This window comes from Rutidosis leptorrhynchoides, chromosome 7 (assembly GCF_046630445.1).
Source record: "Rutidosis leptorrhynchoides isolate AG116_Rl617_1_P2 chromosome 7, CSIRO_AGI_Rlap_v1, whole genome shotgun sequence".
NCBI lineage: Eukaryota > Viridiplantae > Streptophyta > Magnoliopsida > Asterales > Asteraceae > Rutidosis > Rutidosis leptorrhynchoides.
Window position 1 is genome coordinate 37,655,516 of NC_092339.1, and position 18,205 is coordinate 37,673,720.

The 18,205-nt window shown below is 33.2% G+C and overlaps 1 long non-coding RNA gene across 1 annotated transcript; it reads left to right on the forward strand.

Moving 5' to 3' along the window:
* Positions 1–10,002: 10,002 nt before the first annotated feature.
* Positions 10,003–12,508, forward strand: LOC139858885 (uncharacterized). Its single transcript, XR_011763103.1, has 5 exons — positions 10,003–10,253; positions 10,445–10,644; positions 10,813–11,555; positions 12,019–12,215; positions 12,316–12,508. It is a non-coding gene; the product is annotated as an uncharacterized lncRNA (long non-coding RNA).
* Positions 12,509–18,205: the final 5,697 nt, after the last annotated feature.

Genomic DNA, 18,205 nt, shown 5'->3' on the forward strand with positions numbered 1-18,205 from the left:
AGAATAGTTGTCGAAATAAATGTCGGAATAGCTATCGGAATCTGAGGGACTCGAACTAGTTGAGGGATTCATCTCGTACGATCAGATGAGGTATTTTTGATAAGAAATAGATTATAGGATGTAGATTAGTACCCTGCAATACATAATTTACATATGCATATATAATACTAAAATCCCATAAGTTACTGAGGAATCTACGGAAGCTGTCAGGCAAGGTAACAATAACAGATACGCTAAGATATGAATTTATCTATACACTGTCTATGCAATAGAGGCAGTAAGACGTGTCTAGACTTTAAGGTTGATAAGCAATTAATTTTCGACACTAAATGATAAGTAAAACTTTTGACATGCAGACACGGTCGAAGTCCAGACTCACTAAAGCATCCTAATGACTATCAGTTAAACACACTAATGCAAGACCTGGTTCGCTAAGACCACCGCTCTGATACCAACTGTGAAGACCCATCCTAATCCATCCGGATGAAGTCCATATCGATTATAAACGATTCACAACAGTTGATTACATCGCGAGGTACTTGACCTCTATATGATACATTTTACAAACATGGCATTCATTTTTGAAAAGACAATCTTTCATTACATTGAAAGCTGACAGCATGCATACCATTTCATAATATATCTAACTATAATTGACTTTATAATAATCTTGATGAACTCAACGACTCGAATGCAACGTCTTTTGAAATATGTCATGAATGACTCCAAGTAATATCTTTAAAATGAGCAAATGCACAGCGGAAGATCTCTTTAACACCTGAGAATAAACATGCTTTAAAGTGTCAACCAAAAGGTTGGTGAGTTCATTAGTTTAACATAAATAATCATTTCCTAACTTTTAATAGACCACAAGATTTCATATTTCCATTTCTCATAACCATACGTCCCATACATAGAGACAAAATAATCATTCATATGGATTGAACACCTGGTAACCGACATTCACAATTTGTATATAAGAATATCCCCATCATTTCGGGATCCTCCTTCGAACATGATATAAATTTCGAAGTACTAAAGCATCCGGTACTTTGGATGGGGCTTGTTGGACCCGATAGATCTATCTTTAGGATTCGCGTCAATTAGGGTGTCTGTTCCCTAATTCTTAGATTACCAGACTAAAAGGGGAATATTCGAATTCGATCATTCAACCATATTATGTAGTTTCAATTACGTATGTCTATTTCGTAAAACAGTCATAAAAATAGCGCATGTATTCTCAGTCCCAAAAATATATATTGCAAAAGCATTTAAAAAGGGATTAATGAAACTCACCATACTGTATTTTGTAGTAAAAATACATACGATGACATTGAACAAGTGTAGGGTTGGCCTCGGATTCACGAACCTATATCGTTTATATATATAAAACACTTAAGTACAATCAAACAAGTTTATATATTAATACTTTAATAATTGTTATGTCATATTAATAGATAGTTTAATTGTAACTATTTTATATATATTATATATTAAATTCTTTTTAAAGTATTTTAATGTATATTATTTATTACAAATATTATATAATGTTTTAAAGTTAATCTTTACCTATATGATTGTATATATATTCAGAAATATATTTATATATGCTATGTAAATTAATTAAAGTTAGATAATTATAGATAATAATATTTTAAATAAAATAGAATATAATATTAATTTAGTTATGATATATGTTGAAAAATATATTTTTATATAAATATCAACTTGTTTGTTAAAATTATAATAATACTAAAATAATTACTAATAATAATTCATTTTTAAATTGTAACTTAATCATTTTCATAATATTATTTGTATCTATAATCCTTATGTTTGTAATCATAATAATAATGATATTTATAATAATAATAATAATGCTAATAATAATAAGGGTGATAATAAAAGCTACCTCACAAGCTTTTCCAAAAATAATGACACAAATCGGACTTGAACTCGCGACCTCCCGATAACCCGCAAACACCCTACACCACTCCTCTATTTCTAATTTTCTGTTATTTTACTAATTCTAATTTCCTTTATCCTTATTTCCGTATTCATCTATTTCATCCAGAATTTAACTCGATCAAATCCCATAGCCCAAAACCTTATTATGTCACGGTCCAATAATAGGAACATGTGACCCAACCAGCCCATTTAGCAAGACTACTGCTTCTATTGCTTTAAAAAAAATATGCAGTCTCCTAGATTCGAACCCATGACCTGCCGTTTAACAAACACTCAACTAGCCATTACTCTGCCTTTTACTTTCTGAAATAATTAGGATTTACACCCTTTTAACTCGATTTCCGTCTATCTCCTTCTTCTTAAATCAGAAATCCATTTAACATAAACTTAATCATAATCAACCCATCACTAACTACTTCCATCATCATCATTTCGTTACAGTGTTATCACCTTCAGCTTTCATGCTCACTGAACCATCTTCATTCATAAATTCATGTTCGCCGTTTCATTAATAACCTCGTTTTCTTCATCAACGAACCTCACACTCATATATTGTAACCCATGATAATATCATACGTCAATTATTATAAAACGAGCCCCACCCTAGATACTTTATAAATTAACAAAACTGCAACTTGTAACTCATTTTTGTCGACCACTTCTACTTTTTAATATACAATTGTTGGTCATAAAGTTCTACCATATTCCACTACCTTTTATAATGAGCTGTAAAGTAAAAATATTTTCTAAGTTGACAACCCTCCAAACAATTATGTGGTATAGCTTATTCCTCCCTTTGCTTTGTAACAGAAATTAACAGTGGGCGAGTAGAATAAATCAAATGGTTTTCAAGTTGTAATGATAGGAGAAATAATAGTAGAGGACACGTCCAAGATAGCAGCAACGAAGACTGCAAGTTAAAGCAGCATACAATAGCTCGAGTAGTAAATAAAAACAGAAATGTATGCAGTAGCAGTTTGGTTTCGAGTTTGCAGTAGTAATCTATGTGGGTTTTGAACAACAAGAAGCAACCACAATTGGAATAGCAGGTTAGTAGTTTACAGTGATTATATGTGGTTATAGGTGGTTGTAATGTAACAGAGTAAGGTGGTATTAGAAACTAGTCGTGGATGTCATGGTGGTCTTGTAAGATGGATTATAGGTAATCGGGTTCTTGATGGTAACAAATAAAAGGTTGTTGCAGATGGTGATTTCGTTGTGGTGTAAAAGGTGGCGATCAGTTTATGGGTTTAATCGAACAAGAAAATAAGTAGAGATGTAAAAGGTGATGGTTTAATTGGTGATGGTTTTTGTTTACAACAATCAATATATAGCGGAAAAAATAATAATAATATTGGCAGTTGTGATATGGGTGATGTTGGTTCCATAGATGAAACAGGTGGTCATGTGAGGTGTTCGATTTTTTGAGCTTATAACGAAAACAAAACAATAATTCGAATAGCAACACATAAATGGGTTTGGCTAGTTAAACAAAAGCAGCCATAGTAGAGACAATCAAGAAAACAATGGTGGATCGGTGTTGAATTACCTGGATGATCAGGGTGATAGAACGATGGTGGACCGATGGTGGTTTAGTGGTTGATCTAGAAGGTTTGAGGGTGATGATAAACAATCATATGATCATGTATTATATATATGCATTTATAAAGAATTAGAGGATGGTTTGGTGTTGGTGATCAAGGTAATAGATTCAGTTTATTCAAGAGAGAGTGAGGGAATTAGAGAGAAAAAGTGATGCAGAAGACTCCAATGGATATATCTTCCTTCTTTGCAATATATGTATGTATATCATACGTAATTGAAATGAGATAGTGGAGAGCAAGGAAATCACGGTGTAGGGAAGGAGGAATAAAAGAATCAAAAAGCAGATTTGATTTATAACTGATTTTGTTTTGTATCTGAATTTGGATTGGACATAGTCACTCAAGAACAGAAAAAAAATAGAAAGCTGAAAGGGATTGAAATATGATTTTGTTTCTATCTGTATAACATGCTCATCGAATTTAGAGGAAAAGATATGGACAATAAATTTAACAACCTATATCCCTTTTTCTATTTTAGTAATTATAAATAAATATATTAATAATAAAAATTTTAATAATTTCAATGATTATATAAGTAATAATAATAAAAATCTTAACAATAATGTTAATAATAATAATTTTTAATAAAAATCTTAAAATGATATTATTACTGATAATAATAATAAATTATGTTATTATTATATATTTTTTTATAATAATCTTTATATTATTAATAATGGTCTTAATGATAATGGTAATTGTAAAAATAATAACTAGAATCATAAATCTTACTACTATATATATTTTAACACTGCTATTAATATTAATAACAATAATATTAGTAATTAATTATATTAAATTTATATATAGTTATATATATAATATTAATAATACTTACATTTATATTTATATATATATATATATATATATATATATATATACACATATACATGTAGTTACAAATAATTGTTCGTGAATCGTCAGAGATGGTCAAAGGTTAAATGTATATATGAAAACAGTTCAAAATTTTCGAGATTCAACATCACAGACTTTGCTTGTCGTGTGAAAAATATAATATCGTATCGAGAGTTTGATTTAAAATTAGTCAAAATTTTCCGGATCACTACAACTTGGATGCAATTAATGATGAGCATTAAATGCGGTTTTGGTTGTTGTAAGTGTTAGATTGATTGATGAAATGTGTTTAGTTGTTTTCCTCGTCAAATTACCTTTCCAACGGTATATGATACATGTTTTGATTGTTTGCGGATCATAAATTGTGTTTGTTTGGGTTTTGGTTCGTGCACTTGTGCAATATCAGCAATCAGACATGCGCACTGATCTGGACGCCGTCCAGATTCTTTGATGCCGTCCAGGCCTTCCAGCCAATCTGGACGTCGTCCAGATGAACTGTCAGGTTCTAATTTCGTTGGTCGTTTACCATTTAGTTCTAACTATGCTACGCACCTCCGATTCACATGTAACTTATTCTAACATGCTTATATATGATTAAAAACCTCAGAAAAATAGTTCGGGACTCGACCCGAACATGTTGACTTTTTCGTTGACTTTGACTCAGCCAAAGTTAACTTTTGATCAAACTTAACCGAATACTTATGCAATCGTTCTAACGTGCTTTCATACTTGTATCTTGCATGAAACTTGACAACATGACTCACATGCTATATTATCGAGTCATAACGAGCCATAGGACTAATTGAACACTTTGACCGACCGTATTTACCGATATTAATACGAACCTATTTGTTTAGGTCAAGACTAGCATTCGTTCTTGCACACGTTACTTTGTGAAGTACATTATACTATTCGTGCAACCAAGGTGAGATCATAGTCCCATCTTTTCAACAACTTTTACTCTTTAAACTGTGGGATGAGAAACATATACGTATAATACTTTTATGCTTTGAACACAAGTACGGAAACAAACATTCCACGTGGAGTTAGAACAAAAAGGCCTCAATTCAATTATCATTAGTTACACTTGCAGGGTGTAAACGTGAACTTATGTTGTGTGATCACATGGGCTTGACAAGCCCTCATTCGGACGGTTCGCTACCGTTAGTGGATGAAATATATTTTCGAGTATATAGTGTAGTTTCTAACACTATGATAACGGGGTTCGTGAACAGTTAAGTCTTGATAATTGGGTGCTCCACAAACATATAACAACTTTGGAATGAAAACGATTTTGATAATCAACGTTATGGCAATACAAAATCTTGTGGTTCAAAAACAACGTTTACTACTTCACCTATGATTTCACCAACGTTTTTCGTTGACAGTTTTCTATATGTTTTCTCAGGTCCTTTAAGGCTAAATGATACATGCTTCCGCACTCTACTTTTTTTGATACTTGCTTGGATGTCGAGTATACATGCATACGGAGCGTCTTTTGACTTTACTTAAATTTGTGTCGCATAGGTTTCATTCGTACTTAAAACGTTGTAACGTAACTAGCCTTTGAACTACTTTGTAACACTTGAAACATCTTTACTTATGAAATGAATGCGACATACTTTTGGTCAACGTTGTTTAAAGACTTATGACCAAGTAATGGGACCTAAGTAGACGGCGCCGTCAATGACGATTTTGTCGGGTCGCTACAACTAAATATCAATCGAAACAATAAACAATTGTTACTATCGTTTGCTTAATTAATTTGAAATCATATACATGTATATATTCAATATACATAAACACGTTTACACGTTGCAAGTTATTTATATATCTAACAACTAATATTCCAACTCACATTATTTGAATAAAGGAATTTTAAATAATCAAGTTCTATTGAATCGAAAAACGTTTCCACACGTTTGAAAATAGATCAATCGAATAGTATGAAATTCAATTCTCCACTAACTTTTGTCCAACCTTCGTTAATTGACACATTTGTTCTTACTTGTAAATCACTTTACCATTTATTCCGAATACCGTTAAAGAGAACATATTTCTTAAATCATAGTGGACCTTACTATAGAGACCCGTAATCATATCACAATGTATTTGATAATTCAATCATTTGATATTATCTTTTAATCTCATCGATAGATATAATAAACTTATATTGAAACAAATACGTTCATGTGAAGTATTATATATCTAATACTTTGTTAACGTTTTTCATTAATATAACTATATATTATATATACATATCTATGCACATAAATGTTCGTGAATCGTCGAGCACGGTCAAAGGGTAATTGATTACATGGATATAGTTTCAAATTTTTTTGAGACTCAACATTACAGACTTTGCTTATCGTGTCGGAAACATTAAATCATATAAAGATTAAGTTTAAATTTGGTCGGAAATTTCCGGGTCGTCACAACCTACCTCCTTAGTTTTGAGATAGCGGGTCGTTTGAGTCCGACCCGACCCAATTAACCCCATCACCCAAGTGATCCACCCATACACAACATCATCCACCCGATTTAACTTTCTAATAAAGAATAAACCCGCCAGTGTAACGAACAAATGGACATTACCGATTAAGACCTTACACTATAGCACCTTCGCACACTTAATCATCCACCTAAACACCTTTTCTTTTACTATTGAAACACCGATCAAATACGTGCGCATGTTTTTTGACAAACCTGATTTTTCATCCCGAGACAACTCCCACTCTATGGATGTATTATTAACCATGACTCTTAAGAAAACCTCTTGTTCATTAACCTCGGTCTACCGTAACAAAGTTGCCATTGAAGAATATCTTTCCAAAGTGACGAAAGCTCTAGTGTACCCAATTCTACCCGAATTTCTACTAGCTTCAACTTCCTTAGAGCTCCCACTCAAACAAGACCTCTCAATAATACCGAAAATCATTAGCACGCTAGGACTTTTAACATCCACAAAATCACCTAGCCATTCCTCCCAAGGAACTTCAACCATATACATGGTTCCCCTCTTGAACCCGCGAGCGACTACATAATCTCCCCTAAACACTACCCACTTTGATCTCTAGATAGGACATGACAATTATCTCCATCCAATTGTCCAACTGAAATCAATCAACTCTTGAGCTTTGGAGCGAACCGCACATTCCTCATGATCCAAGCATAATTCAAGTGTCTAACCACGAGATCACCAATACCCGCAATATCAAGTGTACTCTCATTCGCAACTCGAACCTTACCTTGAAGTTCACCATCTCGTTCATGTATGGGATAACATGACAGGAGGTACCCGAATCTAAACCTCAAGATTCGTCAAGAACCTCTTCTTGGCACATCAACACATCTTCGATCATCGTAGTCAACATGCTCCCACCCGACTTAAGACTTGGGCACTTAGACTTATAGTGACCAACTTGTTGATAATTTCAACACACCAATTTCTTGTTCCTTGATGAACTTCTTGACCTAACTCTTCCCCGATTAACGCTTAGAACTAAACCCGAACTCCCATTCGAATCTTTCTTACGAATGTCTTCGCTAAGAATCAAATCCCGAATTCCTTCAAAAGTTAACTTAGTAGTTCTAGATGAACCACTAGCCACCGTAAGCGTACTGGCCCAACTATCGGACAATGAAGATGGCAAAAACAACGCCTCAAGCTCATCATTGAATTTTATATTCACCGATTTCAACCGAGTTAAAATCGAATTAAATTCGTTAACATGATCCGCCGCTGAGGAACCCTCCATCATCCTAGCATTCACCAATTGCACAATCAAGAAAACTTTATTCAAAGCGGATGGCTTTCATACATGTTGGATAACGCCGAAATCAATCCCGCGGTTGTGGTTTCACCCACAATGTTGTAAGCAACGTTCTTGGCCAGAGAAAGTCGAACAACCCCTAGGGCTTGCCTATCCAACAGCTCCCACTCGCCTTAAGCCATTTCTTCCGGTTTAACACCCTTTAACGGTTGGTAAAGGTTCTTTTGATAGAACACATCTTTAATTTGCATCTTCCAAAAGCTAAAATCAATCTCATCAAACTTATCAATCTTCACATCGTTCTTTTTCGTCATTGTTGCCGTAAAATCGAACCTAGGCTCTTGATACCACTTGTTAGGAATAAAGTATGTGAGCCCTGAAAAGACTTGATAACCATAGGTTATCAAACCCAATGACAATAAATGGATTAAAGTGAAGAACACGAAGAAAAAGCAAAAACGATAAAAACATGAGAATATAACGAGGTTATATGTAATCACGAATGATTACTTTAATTCTCGGCCACCAAAGAGAATTCTTTAATTGATAAATTGTGTAGATACATGTATGAATTACAATAAGATGCTTAAATAGGCAAAACAATACAAATAAATAGCTTTGGGATATACAAGTTGACACTAAATGTTAAAAGAATACAATTTAAATATCTTAAAAGTGTAACTTGCAATAAAAAACAATTGCCAAGATAATACATTATATTTTCAAAGTTTAACCACCCAAAAACACGGCCCTACAAACATAATAAAACTTATCACGATTTAGATATCAGAATATGTATATGTACAGAATATGTATCTTATACTACGGAGTAATATACTTTGAAACACTTAAATTTCATATATATATATATATATATATATATATATATATATATATATATATATATATATATATATATATATATATATATATTGACCAATCGAGGGATAAACACTAAATGGGATACAAACTGGATAAGTGAATATGGCCTCTCATTTCATTATTTTAATAAAAGTCACTGAAAAACGCGGAGGGGCATAATCGTCATTTACCAAAATTCCTGGAACAATATATCCCATTCATTGCTTGAGCACAACACATCTGGTAAGGAATCAAAAAATCGAAATTTTTTGTACAGGGTTCGCGATCGCGAATCTGAAATTCGCTAATGGAGTTTGAGCTCGAGGTGAGTTTCGCTATCGCGGAACATGTGAAGGCATGGGACTCGCGATCGCGAGTTAGGGCCTGACGAGAGAAACTTCTAGAAAACACGTGTGTCGTTTTCCTAATTTTTTAGTGAATTAAGAGAAAACGGCATAATAGAGGTGTTTTGCGAAACAGGTGTTACTATACGTGGCAAACTCATGGAGAATAACGAGCCACGGTGCTCGCATAATAAACCAACACGTGGCACTGAATCTGGGTCCAGATCAAGATACATTCCCGTAAAAAGACACTTTTATTTCAGTTATTATCCATGTGAACCATCGTCTATATCGTCACCTTCATCGACTACATCAATTCCACCTCTATACTCCGTCGCAACCTGCAAATCATCAAACAATCACTGTTAGATGTCTCCGTTGAAATGGTGACGGTGAATTCCGCAAAATCGATACCTGACGTTGACTGGAGAACTAACACCAAGAAACCCTAATTTTAATTTCATTTAGGAACCATTAATGTTGGAGCGCGTCCTGATCAACCATCAGATGGTGAGAGATGTCACCATCTTCATCTGATTCAGATGCTTCTATGTTTTCTATTGATGCTGATTTAGCTGATAAAAATGCTGCAGTGTAATTGACCGTTATTATGCTTCTGAATTTTTCATTCATTAGTTTATAAATCAATAGATGAAATTGATATAAGTATATGGTGATATATGATATGAATTGATTGTGTACAGGTTCTGTATAATTGAAGGACCTGAAACAGTGCAGGATTTTGATAAAATGGATGTACAGGTTCTGTATAATTGAAGCATTCCCGTTCAATTAGGCGCAATAGCCGTCGCATCGCGGTTCAATTTTCGTAGCCTGCACTCACTCAGGTAAACGGTTTTGAATTTAAGTTGTTGTTGCTCATATTTCATAACATTGAGATTCAATTTTGTAATGATAAATGTGAAGTCTGATTGCTTAGAAATGATAACATGATAAATACATGAAAGCTGTTCGATGAAATGCCTCACTCATAATTTGTTCATGTTGCGTCATATGTTTCTGTGGTTCTATTTTATAGATCTGATGCAATGGAGGTCGATGTCAACGGTTCACAAATAGTAATGTTTTGCTGGTTTTATAGTTATACTTGCAAATTGATAGATCTGAAAACACTGTTAATGGAGGATTTCTTTTATTACGTTTCGATCGAATAAAAAACGTCTTATTTCAATACCGGAACAGAAGCGTTTCACGATGAAACCAAATCTAAAAAATAAGGTACATGTACCTCAAAATTAATCTTCGATATCAAATAGGGTTTTTTTTCCCGTAATATATTACCGATTTTAGATGAAATTTTATGAATGAAGCGAACATATGATATCGTCGATTCACTGATGTTAGGTTTCTTCCTTCTTATTAAAATCTTGATTTTTGATGTAATAGTTGAATGGAAGGAGCATATGATATTATGTATTCGCATAAAGTAGGTTGCAGATCTCGTATTGAACATGTGATTTTTGATAATGGTACACATTTTATTTTGTAATGTTCGATTTAAGAGTTCATAATTAGAAGTGATATTTAGATATAATTGATGCTATGCAATGGTGGAGTTTGTAATCAGAAGATATTTTGATCAAATCGAGCAATGATGAACGGGTACTAGAAAGCATACCTTGGTCTATTACCAAGGTGTACACCCGCAGGCTTATGATATGAACTGATTGGGTCATGCACGAGTACACCAAGGATGAAGAAGATCTAAGACAGTGCCTTTATTAATAAGAATCACTATGTCTTGTAAAAAATATTTAGAAGACAGGGCTCTTTGAGGAGCAAATGAACAAAATTGTTGATGAACATTTCTTCACTCACTTCCCCAAATATTAATAAAAAATGAAAATTGTTTGCTCGAGGGTTCCTTGGGTTAAGTTGGGACAGCAGTCTCCTGATCTTGATTTTTTTTCCCAGAGTTTGACACGTACCAATAATCAGGTATGTTTGGAACTCAACATATTGACCTTTAAGGAGCTTATATGGATATTTGGATCGTGGGCCTGAAAACTCAACTATTCAAGCCTTGTGAATCACCATAACGTACTGAATGACTATTTGGAATCACCGTCATGGAAATAGCAGCGTGATGAGTATTCAAACAATTCATAAGACCGTTCAACCATCATCAGGTACGTAAATAGATTATTAAAAACGACTCTACAACAAGTATGTTTTCAGTGCATTGTTCATGTAAATGTGTTTAATTGGTAATTTCAGTTCAGACTAAAAGTTTTAGTGGAATGTAGTGTCAATTATAGATTGATATGTAATTGGATGTCATACTGAAATAGTGAAGGAGAGTGCATATTCTCCAATTTTGTGAATTGTCCGCTTTAGTATATTTTATTAATATCAAAGTGTCTCATGATAATTGTTTACGTCTAAACAAATATGGCAAAGGAAACAAGGGTAAATTTGTCAATATCTTCAATAAAAGTCACATTAGTTTGTTCTTCTATAAATGTGTGTGATTTATGTGATGTGGACAGGAATGTTAGGATTAATGGGTAACTGAAAAAAATGGAAGTAGGTTGAGATTGATAGTAAACGTAGATGATGATGATGATGATGATGATATCTTTTATGTGTCAGGTTCATCATGATATGAATGTGCCACTGTCTCACTATTTTATATTTACCGGACACAATTTGTATTTAACTGGGAACCAACTGAGTAGTGATTGTAATGACGTCCCGATTATTCAAGCATTGGAGAAAGGAGTGAGAGTTATGGAGTTGGATATATGGCCTAATTCAACTAAGGATGATGTGGATGTTCTTCATGGAAGGTATGCTGTGAATGTGTTGTTACTTTCTAGTAATGTTTTTTTTTTTTTTTTTCGTTGATGTGCTATAGTTGTATTACTAATTGTTGATTATGTTGTTTAGGACATTGACGATACCAGTTGGGTTGATTAAGTGTTTTAGGTCTATCAAAGCTCATGCCTTTAATGCATCTGAGTACCGTGTTGTGATTACTTTAGAAGACCACCTTAGTACAGATCTTCAGGTTAAAGTGGCTAAGGTGAGTCCTATTGAAAGTGGTCAAGTATTTTCAATAATCAATAATTAGATTATTAGAATCTGGTAATCATCTATTATACGAGATGGCGTTTGTATGTGCTTTTACACTATGCGACTACATTAAATGTTTGACAAGTTTTGACTATGTAAGAATTCAATGCATAAAATGGTCACAATGGTAATTGTTTTTTTTTTATATTTTTTAGATTAATACGCATAAAAATGCTCTCCGAATCTATATTTTTATAAGTCAAAAACGTTCGAAATCGTTCAAATATTGGTGATGAATAATAATAATCGTGATGAATGATAAATTTATCATTCGCCAAAACAAATGATGAATGATAAAATTTATCATTCATCACCGATTTTATCATTCATCATTTTTTTTTTCTCATTCATCATTTTTTTTTATCATTCATCAGTTGTTTTATCATTCATCATAGTTTTTTATCATTCTTTGTTTACCATTCATCATCTATTTATATTATTCATCAGATATTTTCATCATTCATCAGATATTTTCATCATTCATCGGGTATTTTTATCATTCATCAGGTATTTTTTTATCGTTCATCGCTTATCATTCATCAGCTATATTTATCATTCATTGCGTATTTTTATCATTCATCGGATATTTTTTTATCATTCATCACGTTCTTTTATCATTCATCGTTTATCATTCATCAACTACTTTTATCATTCATTTGATATTTTTATCAATTATCGGGTATTTTGATGAATGATAAATACTTGATGAATGATACTGTTTTTTGATAAATGAGAAGTGTTTGATGAATGATAGCGTTATGATGAATGATAATCGTTTTCCGATAAAAGATAAGTGTTTTTAATATGAATGACAACAATTAAATGAATGATAATTGTTTGATAATTGGGCATTTGGTCTAGTGGTATGATTCTCGCTTTCGGTGCGGGAGGTCCCGAGTTCGATTCTCGGAATGCCCCATTTTTTTTAATAAAAGTAATCATGATAACGGTTTGATGAATGATAATGGTTTGATGAATGGTAACATTTTGATGCACGATAATTGTTTTGTGATGAATGATAACTGTTTCCTTTTGAATGATAACATTTTTACTTCTAATTGACATGTGATTGTTACTAAAACTTGTCATTCATCATATATATTTTTTTCTCGTTCATCTTATATTTATATCATTCATAAGTTTTTTTTTATCATTCATCATATTTTTATAAATAATAACTGTTTAATGAATGATAACTTAGATGAATGATAACTTTTTTTTCTAATGAATGATAATTGTTGCTTTTATGAATCATAACTGTTTGATGAATGCTAATTGTTTTAATGAATGATAATCATTTTGTGATGAATTGTTATTGCTTTCTTATGAATAATAACTGTTTAAAAAAAATGATAATTATTCGATGAAAGATAACTTATATGAATGATAGTTTTTTTTTTTTATGAATGATCATTGTTTTTTTGATAATTGATCATTGTTTTCTTACGAATGATAACTATTTGATGAATGATAACTGTTTTTCGATGAATGTTATCATTTTTTTTATGAATGAGTGGTAGTGGTGGTGGTGGTTGGTGGTGGTTAGTTGGGGTGGTGGTTACTGGTGGTGGCGGTTGGTGGTGTTGGCGGTTGGTGATGGTGGGTTGTGGTGGTGGTGGGTGGGGGTGGTGGGTGGTGGGTGGTGGGTGGTGGGGGTGGTGGTTGTTGTTGTTGTTGGTGGTGGTGGGTAGTTGGTGGTGGGTGATGGTGGTGGTGGTTGGTGGTGGTTAGTGGTGGTGGTGGCGGTTGGTGGTGGTGGCGGGTGGTGGTGGCGGGCGGTTGGTGGTGATCGGTGTTGGTGGTGGTGGTTGGTGGTGGGAGTTGGTGGTGGGTGGTGATGGTGGGTGGTTGTGGTGGTGGTTAGTGGTGGTAGTGGGTGGTGGTGGTGGCAGTTGGTGGTGGTGGCGGTTGATGGTGAGTGGTGGTGGTGGTTAGTGGTGGTGGTGGTGGTTGGTGGTGGTGGTGATGGGTGGTGGTGGTTGGTAATTGTGGTGGTGGTGGTGTGTGGTGGGTAATGTTGGTGGTGGTGGTGGTGGTGGTGGTGATGGGTGGTGGTGGTGGGTGGTGGTGGTGGGTGGGTGGGTGGGTGGTGGTGGTGTGTGGTAGGTGGTGGTGGTGGATGGTGGTTAGTGGTGGTAGTGGTGATGGGTGGTGGTTGGTGGTGGTGGTGATGGGTGGTGATGGTGGTGGGTGTTGGTTGTAGTGACCCGAACTTTTCCATGTTTATATATATATTAAATGAAATTATTATTTACATGATTAAGTGTTTCCAACATGTTAAGCAATCAAACTTGTTAAGACTTGATTAATTGAAATAGGTTTCATATAGACAATTGACCACCCAAGTTGACCGGTGATTCACGAACGTTAAAACTTGTAAAAACTATACGATGACATATATATGGTTATATATATAGTTAACATGATTTTATTATAAGTATGTATCTCATTAGGTATTTTAACAATGAGTTATATACATAAAAATGAGACTATTAATTTAAGAAACTCGAAAACGATATATATAACGATTATCGTTATAACAACGTCTTACTAGGTATATATGAATCATATTAAGATATTGATACACTTGGTTAATTATGTTAAATGATAAGTAAATATATTATTAAGTGTATTAACAATGAAATACATATGTAAAAATAAGACTACTAACTTAATGATTTCGAAACGAGACATATATGTAACGATTATCGTTGTAACGACATTTAACTGTATATATATCATACTAAGATATATTATATATCATAATATCATGATAATATAACAATTTAACATCTCATTTGTTATAATAAACAATGGGTTAACAACATTCAACAAGATCGTTAACCTAAAGGTTTCAAAACAACATTTACATGTAACGACTAACGATGACTTAACGAGTCAGTTAAAATGTATATACATGTAGTGTTTTAATATGTATTCATACACTTTTGAAAGACTTCAAGACACTTATCAAAATACTTCTACTTAACAAAAATGCTTACAATTACATCCTCGTTCAGTTTCATCAACAATTCTACTCGTATGCACCCGTATTCGTACTCGTACAATACACAGCTTTTAGATGTATGTACTATTGGTATATATACTCCAATGATCAGCTCTTAGCAGCCCATGTGAGTCACCTAACACATGTGGGAATCATCATTTGGCAACTAGCATGAAATATCTCATAAAATTACAAAAATAGGAGTAATCATTCATGACTTATTTACATGAAAACAAAATTACATATCCTTTATATCTAATCCATATACCAACGACCAAAAACACCTACAAACACTTTCATTCTTCAATTTTCTTCATCTAATTGATCTCTCTCAAGTTCTATCTTTAAGTTCTAAGTGTTCTTCATAAATTTCAAAAGTTCTAGTTTCATAAAATCAAGAATACTTCCAAGATTGCAAGTTTACTTCCAAGTTTTCTAAATCCATTCCAAGTAATCATCCAAGATCAAGAAACCTTTGTTACTTACAGTAGGTTATATTTCTAATACAAGGTAATAATCATATTCAAACTTTAATTCAATTTCTATAACTATAACAATCTTATTTCGAGTGGAAATCTTACTTGAAATTGTTTTCGTGTCATGATTCTGCTTCAAGAACTTTCAAGCCATCCAAGGATCCTTTGAAGCTAGATCTATTTTTCTCATTTCCAGTAGGTTTATCCAAGGAACTTGAGGTAGTAATGATGTTCATAACATCATTCGATTCATACATATAAAGCTATCTTATTCGAAGGTTTAAACTTGTAATCACTAGAACATAGTTTAGTTAATTCTAAACTTGTTCGCAAATAAAAGTTAATCCTTCTAACTTGACTTTTAAAATCAACTAAACACATGTTCTATATCTATATGATATGCTAACTTAATGATTTAAAACCTGGAAACACGAAAAACACCGTAAAATCGGATTTACGCCGTCGTAGTAACACCGCGGGCTGTTTTGGGTTAGTTAATTAAAAACTATGATAAACTTTGATTTAAAAGTTGTTATTCTGGGAAAATGATTTTTATTATGAACATGAAACTATATCCAAAAATTATGGTTAAACTCAAAGTGGAAGTATGTTTTCTAAAATGGTCATCTAGACGTCGTTCTTTCGACTGAAATGACTACCTTTACAAAAACGTCTGGTAACTTATTTTTCTGACTATAAACCTATACTTTTTCTGTTTAGATTCATAAAATAGAGTTCAATATGAAACCATAGCAATTTGATTCACTCAAAACGGATTTAAAATGAAGAAGTTATGGGTAAAACAAGAATGGATAATTTTTCTCATTTTAGCTACGTGAAAATTGATAACAAATCTATTCCAACCATAACTTAATCAACTTGTATTGTATATTATGTAATCTTGAGATACCATAGACACGTATACAATGTTTCGACCTATCATGTCGACACATCTATATATATTTCGGAACAACCATAGACACTCTATATGTGAATGTTGGAGTTAGCTATACAGGGTTGAGGTTGATTCCAAAATATATATAGTTTGAGTTGTGATCAATACTGAGATACGTATACACTGGGTCGTGGATTGATTCAAGATAATATTTATTGATTTATTTCTGTACATCTAACTGTGGACAACTAGTTGTAGGTTACTAACGAGGACAGCTGACTTAATAAACTTAAAACATCAAAATATATTAAAAGTGTTGTAAATATATTTTGAACATACTTTGATATATATGTATATATTGTTATAGGTTCTTGAATCAACCAGTGGCCAAGTCTTACTTCCCGACGAAGTAAAAATCTGTGAAAGTGAGTTATAGTCCCACTTTTAAAATCTAATATTTTTGGGATGAGAATACATGCAGGTTTTATAAATGATTTACAAAATAGACACAAGTACGTGAAACTACATTCTATGGTTGAATTATCGAAATCGAATATGCCCCTTTTTATTAAGTCTGGTAATCTAAGAATTAGGGAACAGACACCCTAATTGACGCGAATCCTAAAGATAGATCTATTGGGCCTAACAAACCCCATCCAAAGTACCAGATGCTTTAGTACTTTGAAATTTATATCATATCCGAAAGGTGTCCCGGAATGATGGGGATATTCTCAGATATGCATCTTGTTAATGTCGGTTACCAGGTGTTCACCATATGAATGATTTTTATCTCTATGTATGGGATGTGTATTGAAATATGAAATCTTGTGGTCTATTGTTACGATTTGATATATATAGGTTAAACCTATAACTCACCAACATTTTTGTTGACGTTTAAAGCATGTTTATTCTCAGGTGAATACTAAGAGCTTCCGCTGTTGCATACTAAAATAAGGACAAGATTTGGAGTCCATGTTTGTATGATATTGTGTAAAAACTGCATTCAAGAAACTGATTTCGATGTAACATATTTGTATTGTAAACCATTATGTAATGGTCGTGTGTAAACAGGATATTTTAGATTATCATTATTTGATAATCTACGTAAAGCTTTTTAAACCTTTATTTATGAAATAAAGGTTATGGTTTGTTTTAAAAATGAATGCAGTCTTTGAAAAACGTCTCATATAGAGGTCAAAACCTCGCAACAAAATCAATTAATATGGAACGTTTTTAATCAATAAGAACGAAACATTTCATTGGTGGTGGGTGGTGATGGTGGTGGGTGGTGGTGGTTGGTGATGGTGGTGGTGGTGTGTGGTAGGT